At 36.0% G+C, this 6,000-nt stretch overlaps 1 protein-coding gene across 3 annotated transcripts in view; it reads left to right on the forward strand.

Annotated features, from left to right (window-relative positions):
• Window positions 1-6,000, forward strand: part of LOC136842804 (very long chain fatty acid elongase AAEL008004-like) — an 81,395-nt gene that overhangs the window by 5,285 nt on the left and 70,110 nt on the right. Inside the window, exon 1 of one of the 3 annotated variants that reach the window (XM_067110664.1) lies at window positions 2,759-2,912. The exons of the other annotated variants lie outside the window; for them this stretch is intronic. The gene's annotated coding sequence lies outside the window, so the exon portion shown is untranslated. Of the gene's footprint in view, window positions 1-2,758; window positions 2,913-6,000 lie in introns of those variants that run through there. 3 annotated transcript variants of the gene reach the window in all.

Here is a 6,000-nt window from a genome sequence, read left to right on the forward strand (position 1 = left end):
TATGGTGTCTGCAAATGACATGATAAAAAAGTAACCGGTACCGCCTTTTTGTCTGTCGGTCAGATAGATCGCTTGCCACAAAAGTCGTTCTTATAACGGAATGGAAGTGTTATTTTGAAGATTGCCCAGTGTACTGGGTTGGTTTCCATCTTGTATGTCTGTGCAGATTCTCCCATACCTATAATACATGTTAAGAGAGCAATTAAATTTAGTTTGCAGTTGACATATGAAAGTTATGATTTTAGTTATGTGCATACTCGTGATTGCAAGTTGCTAAATATCAGAACATTTTTTTAGACTTTTTTTTTTTAGGATAAACTAATTCTTCATGAATATTTGTTTTAAACCAATGCAATTTCTATGGATTTGATCAGAGGATATTCTTTGTTACTCACAGCACACACATTTAAATTAATCATAACTGACCTTGTATCAAATTTCTGCATCAATATTCACGGAATCCAGATGCTGGGAATATTGATGGTACGGGAGAAAGCTCGAAAGTCTAAATTTTTTTTTTTCGTAGGTAGTGTGAATTCTTGAATAATATGACGGTCTGAAGGCATTCATGTTAAAGAGTATTTTAGAAACTGGGCATTGCGCCTCTCGCGTCATTTCACCCGCGGACAGATTTCTCGATATCTTGTAAAATCGATGTCGTGTTAGGGAAAAGATTGCAGAGTGAAGTAACTTGACTTTTAATCCCGCAAGCAATAGAAAGCCACGAGAAAAAAAAAATACTCTAAATATATGTGTTTCTATTGCGTACAATTATTATGCTTGGTATCACTTTCTCTCGATAATTATGGAAGTTATCGAAGATATTCTTTATCCTAGGTTCTTTTTAGTTCAAATTGAAACATGCATACGACGCTGTTTTTGTGGTGCTTGAGTTATGATTTGTGCTGCGTCCCAGGATTTTTCTCTATTCGCTTGCTGTTGATGCAGCTTCGAGTTTCAGCCTCCAGCGGTCATTATTCCGCCACGTGATAGAATGGTCATTATTTGAATCTTTGAGCACGAGACTATGCTCTCTCTCTCTCTCTCTCTCTCTCTCTCTCTCTCTCTCTCTCTCTCTCTCTCTCTCTCTCTCAGTATCTGAATGCCCATGCATTTCAAGGGACTCTGTAAAACTTGTATTACTTTGCTCAAATAATCCAACCCAATATTTATTATTTCAGTAACGCAATGGTCTTTCAGATTTTCATTAATCATTGATGTAAGTATTCCCTGGTCCTCAGGTCATTACTATTCATACTTTAGGATCCGGGTTAGAAGCATCCTACGATTGGCAAAGGACTCCTTTTACGAAGAGGCGATGATGCAGAGGAGTCGATGGCATGTTTTTTTTCGGGGGGAGGGGTATGGGGATGGGGGCTGTTGGGGAGGGGGGGGTGGAGAATTGGGCGGGATTTCAGAGCGAAGGGATAAGAAGAAGGGAAGAACAATAATAAAAAGAAAACTCGCTTTTGGGGCTTTCCTTCACCTGTGTCCTTTTTTATAGCCTAAGTTTTTCTGCGCATTTCTGTGTCAGTGTTTGACTTTCATCCCGTACGCGTTGAGTTAGGCTGTTTTTTTTTTCTCTCTTGCTCGAATTGTACATGACTCTGAAATAATTTCTATTACTTATCGTTATGTTATTTTATAACCATATGCCCAGTCATCATGTGTGTATCTGAGACCGGTTTTTCACGTCTATCTCCTAGTTTTTTTTTTTTTTGTGATTGAAATACGGCAGGAACGATTTTTTCATGTTGTCCTTTGTCCACGTTTTTTCTCGTGCCCATGAAAATATAATTACCTTTGGTACCTAAAACACCTTAAACGCCCGCTTTTTTCCCCACCCGTAATCACGTCTTTTTCCCCGCTTGACTTAATAAAAAACAAAAATGAGGTCCGACATGGTACGATAAGTTGAAGGTGACCCCTTATGGATAGTTTTTTATCTATTCGGATTTTTTTATGTCTTTTTTTCCCCCTCGTTAAAGAGTCGCTGTTCTTCAGGTGGGGCGAAGAGGGGCGTGTTGTTTTTCTCCTCATCTTGGGATGTTGTTCTTGTGTATTTTACTCATTTTTATTTACAGGGAAAAAGTGAGTAAATGGTCAGAAAATTTTATGCGAAATGGCTGTTTTTTCGGGTTTCAGTTTTTCGTTACATATGACACCTTTTTTTCGACAGGGAAAACAAGGCTTCTTGCCATTTTTTATCTTCTAAATGCTGGGGCAAGGATAATTCCTCTGCAGTATAAAAATATATATAAATAAATCATTTTGCCTCTTTGTAGATTTATATAGAATTAGCATCAACAGAACATTGGTCCTCCTGGCATACGCTGCGCCACAAAAGAAAATAAACAGGTTGTGATATTGTCTTCAGTGTAGTAATTTTTGAAATGAACTTTAATGGTGTTTTTTAATATTCCTTTCCCTAACATCATCGTTTTTGGTATCTTACCGACTTGAAGGATACCTGGAAGTTTACCCTAATGAAGCAAAAGTAAAAAAAAAAAAAAACTATTTATCTACCTGTCTTAATTACCTCTGCAAGCATCTCAGCGCATCGCCCATTTCTGCACGTGACCATATGTCAGTAGTCCTGTCAAAAAAAAAAAAAAAAGTTGTAGATTTAACTCTTAATAAAATTATGCCAAACTGCTCCACCTCTTATGCAGTTAGCGATAACAGAAACCATTTCGAGGCGTCCGGAGGAATCTCTATGGCTTCGCCGAGTCACAGCCTGGTGGCACGGCACTCGTCTTCATGCATGAACTTCTTTAGTCTATCTCAATAGGTACGGAAGTGTTTACGAAAGTGTTTACGTGTAGTGGACATCCTTTTCAATGTCATTTAGGCGTGCATTAATAACAGAGTTGATGGTGAGGATGGGTCTACTCTGAATTCGACAGATATACGTAAGTGTGAGCTGGAATTGGCTTATTCACTTCTCCATGGTCAGGTGGATAACGTTACCTCGTTCTGATTATCCGGATGCGGGTTCGAATCTTGCTCGGGCGTTAGAATTTCTCCATTTGGTTCTTCATTTGGATCTTAGGCGTTGTAGTGACATGTGTATCTAAAGTGTGAAGGAATGGAGGAGTTAGGAGGGCATTGTGGTTATTACAATTACACACACACACACACACACACACACACACACACACACACATATATATATATATATATATATATATATATATATATATATATATATATATATATAAAACACACGAATGTCAGTGAAAGTACGTTTGAGTGCACATGTACCATGTGCTTTTCATGTATTATGTACAGTCAGTGAGGTAAGAAATTTAACTGGTGTTGTGACCTTGTGTCTAAGCCGTATGGTGATGTTTGGCTGAATTTTTTTAATGTATATTTTTTCACAATGGATGTTATTTTATGAAAAAAGTGAGAAAATAATAAGACAAATTTATTTGCATAAATTTGACATTCTATAAATATTTGAGCAGTAATTTTTTTCCAGTGTAGCAGTGTTCATATACATATGATGGCTGATTATTGCATCCCTGTTTATTTAACATAAGTAATTAATGTAGTAAAGTATACCCTTACATTATGTGTAAGGGCATAAATATTGCTAATTATAAACATAAATATTATATATATAATTATAAATAGATATATATATATATATATATATATATATAAGATGTGTTATTTTGTTGTCATTCTTATCACAATTTCCCTAAACAGCGAAATTTTGAGAAGAGGGAAGTCTAAAATTCTTGATACTGTTCTTTGACTTCTATCCAGAATGCATCATAAAGTTTTATTATAAACCTTATGTAATCTATCGTGTTTTTTTTATCTTGTCTTGGACATTTGAAAGTATGGCCAAAAGGTAACCAGTCATTTTGTTTCTTCTCCCTTCCAAGCTTTACTTTCGTGTAGTAAATGCGAGGTCGTAAGGTGATTATTTAAGCGTGTAAAATACCAATTTTCACGCTTTGACGATTTGTTGAACATTAGATCCATTTTTATTATTTTCTTATTTTTTCAAGCGGACATCGGAGACTATATTTATACAAACGTTACGGTTTGCAAAGAATGAATTGAGTGGAGCTAACGTTCTGAGGAGTGTGGAGCTTTGATAGAATAATAATTGAGGGATGTGTACGGATAAAAACATAGAGCATCAAGAACAGAATAAACGTATGAGTAACACTGAAAAAGAATGAGTGACTGAGCATGATATCATTTTTATGGAGACAAACAGATACACAAGTCTTAAGGAAAAGTCTCGCGTTTTAGTGTACAGAAGAGATGTGTTCATCAATAACAGAATAAGCTTGACAGAATGAGCCGTATTACTGCTGTATATGACTGTAGAATTTCTGACAAGATCACCTTCAGTAAGATTATTTTAAATGCCAAAGGAGATATGTTTCATGGCATCTAATTTGAGATATATTTTCATTCTTTTTGACAATTTAAAAGTATGAATTTTCGTGTAACCATTTAGGAAGAGCTAGTTTTCTCTGTTACACCAGCAAGTCTCTCTCTCTCTCTCTCTCTCTCTCTCTCTCTCTCTCTCTCTCTCTCTCTCTCTCTCTATAAGCCCGAGGTGTTTTCTTACATAGGGTATAGACAGCGATGTTTTACCGCATAAGTTTTGCATGACCACATTCTTTGTTTTATGGCATATAAGTAGCTGCGCCGTACTAACTGTGCTTTTCCTTCTGTAGTTTTATGATACCGTTTCCGTAGAATTACTTCATTTTAGCCACGTATTTCATGTGGTTGATCCGAGTAGCTTTCCTATAAGTATTCTTATAAGCTGTTCTTGTAATGTTGGTGTTCATATTACTAAAGGAGAATAACCGAGGAAGGAAGGTTATTCTCTTCCTTTCTTTTACTTTAGTTTTTTCTAAGTAAATCGAGGTCTTGGAATTATGTCAACATTGTTGTAAACAGTTCATTCAACACTAACGTTCGTATTACTAAAGGAAGATAACTAAGAAAGACTGGTTGTTATGTTTATTTTTTTATATTTTTTAAGAATTTATCTTTGATATTTAGCATATACTACTCTCCTCTCGTTGTCTCTCTCTGAGTACTTATCTCGTTATTATGTCCCTGTTTAAAACAATGGATTCAGGAAATGTTTCCGTAGGGGGCAGTGCCGTCAGTACACCCCACGTGGTGCATGTAGGCATTACTTAAGGTTTTCTTGCAGCGTCCCTTCGGCCCCTAGCTGCAACCCCTATCATTCCTTTTACTGTACCTCCGTTCATATTCTCTTTCTTCCATCTGACTTTTCACCCTCTCTAACAGTTGTTTCACACTGCAACTGCAAGGTTTTCCTCTTGTTGCACCTTTCAAACCTTCTAACTGTCAATTCCCTTTCAGCGCTGAATGACCTCAATGGTCCCAGCGCTTGGCCTTTGGCCTAAATTCTATATTCCAATTCAGGGAATTTGAATACAAGCAAAATACATCTCAGTGATACAGACCATCAGGAAGCTTAGAGATTCATCAGACTTGTGGTTGTAAGGTTTCGTATTGAACACTGAAGAGTGTAACGTCCGGCAGATGATTTGGAAAACCGAGATATAAAACTTAACCGGAAGTGGAGTATCAGTTTTGTCATTCTCATTTGCATATTCTAATTTTTTCCTCTTTTTATTCAAGTTTACTCTTTTCCTCTTTTCGCAGTTTGATGACCTTTTTTGATTTGTTGCGTATGAATATGTGCATAATTAATAATAATAATAATAATAATAATAATAATAATAATAATAATAATAATAATAATAATAATAATAATAATGTTAACAGGAGGAAGAGAGTGGACCGTCTCTTAAACAAGTCCTCTTAAACAGGATGGCTGCATAATTTGAGTTGATTTTATATTGAGTCTTCTTAGTCTAACTTATAGTTCTTTTCTTTTCCACGTCAATATTGGACAATAACTGGCCAGTGTTCTTGGAGGAGAAAAGGAATTATAAGGGAGACTTAGATGACTCAGCATAAAATTAA

The sequence above is a fragment of the Macrobrachium rosenbergii genome, chromosome 10 (genome assembly GCF_040412425.1).
Source record: "Macrobrachium rosenbergii isolate ZJJX-2024 chromosome 10, ASM4041242v1, whole genome shotgun sequence".
NCBI lineage: Eukaryota > Metazoa > Arthropoda > Malacostraca > Decapoda > Palaemonidae > Macrobrachium > Macrobrachium rosenbergii.